At 22.6% G+C, this 1,068-nt stretch overlaps 1 protein-coding gene across 1 annotated transcript in view; it reads left to right on the forward strand.

Annotated features, from left to right (window-relative positions):
- LOC107459201 (2-oxoglutarate-dependent dioxygenase 19) overlaps positions 1-1,068 on the forward strand; it is a 6,464-nt gene that overhangs the window by 2,106 nt on the left and 3,290 nt on the right. The gene's annotated exons all lie outside the window — the stretch shown is intronic.

A 1,068-nucleotide genomic window follows, 5' to 3' on the forward strand; every position in this document is an offset into this window, starting at 1 on the left:
AAGGCTCTACAGAAGTTTTTCAACCACTTATTTGCCCCTTTTTTTTTTTTCAAAAATCAACTTGTCCTGTTAATCAAATAAATAACATACTTTTTATATGTCCGCTTTTTAAATTATTTTTTTCGTTGAATCATATAAAGCGAGAAATCACATCATTTTCTTCTTCTCTTCAATTCCTTTCGTTTTAGTTTTCTTCTTGATTGCAAGCCAACTAGGGTAGTATATCTTCTAGTAAAAATATTTTTTATTCATAAGAGTTGAATATTGGATATTGTGTAAAAGAAGTCACTGACGTTAAATTATCTTGTCTATTTTGGCATATATAAAATGATACGTAGTTAAAACCTTATGAATAGACTTCATCTTGACCATTTTTACGATAAAAATGTTTGGACCACAATAAAAATTAGCTTAAATTAGATTAAATTTATTTTATTTTGCATTCCTTAATTAGGGTTGAAATAGTAAGTAATATTATTAGGTGTAATAAGTTTACGAGTACAAAAGAGGATAACACTATATATGAATGTTGGGTATTAAAGGGAAGCATGTGATCAATGATTTAGTTTTTATATCATTCATATTCCATTCACTTAATATAAACAAACCAATCCAATTATCATACTTATTAATTTTTAATAGGATAATGATCTTTAAGTATTTTCTAAAATTTGTTTAAATGTATGAAATTCAAAGATTTCCTATAACTAATTTATGCACTAAGTGGATTTCGTGGGTCACCCTTAATATATCAAGATTTTCTTATTAATGAAACAAAAACTAATAAAAATAAATAAAAAAGAAAAGATAACCTAATTAAAGAGGCAAAAGACGTATATAGATGAATAAGATTTTCTTTATTTTTTTTGAGAATCACTTAGATAAAGATGTCAAAAACATCTTTTTTTTAAAAAAAAATCTTTTTTAAAAATTAAAATTTAACACATATAATCAATTAAATTATATTATTTTTATTAAAATTAAACTGAATAAATCAGTTTAGCAAAAAAATTAATAAATTAAATTTTAAATCGGTATAAGTTAATATTTTTATAAAATATTACTACA

This window comes from Arachis duranensis, chromosome 7, assembly GCF_000817695.3.
Source record: "Arachis duranensis cultivar V14167 chromosome 7, aradu.V14167.gnm2.J7QH, whole genome shotgun sequence".
Taxonomy (NCBI): domain Eukaryota; kingdom Viridiplantae; phylum Streptophyta; class Magnoliopsida; order Fabales; family Fabaceae; genus Arachis; species Arachis duranensis.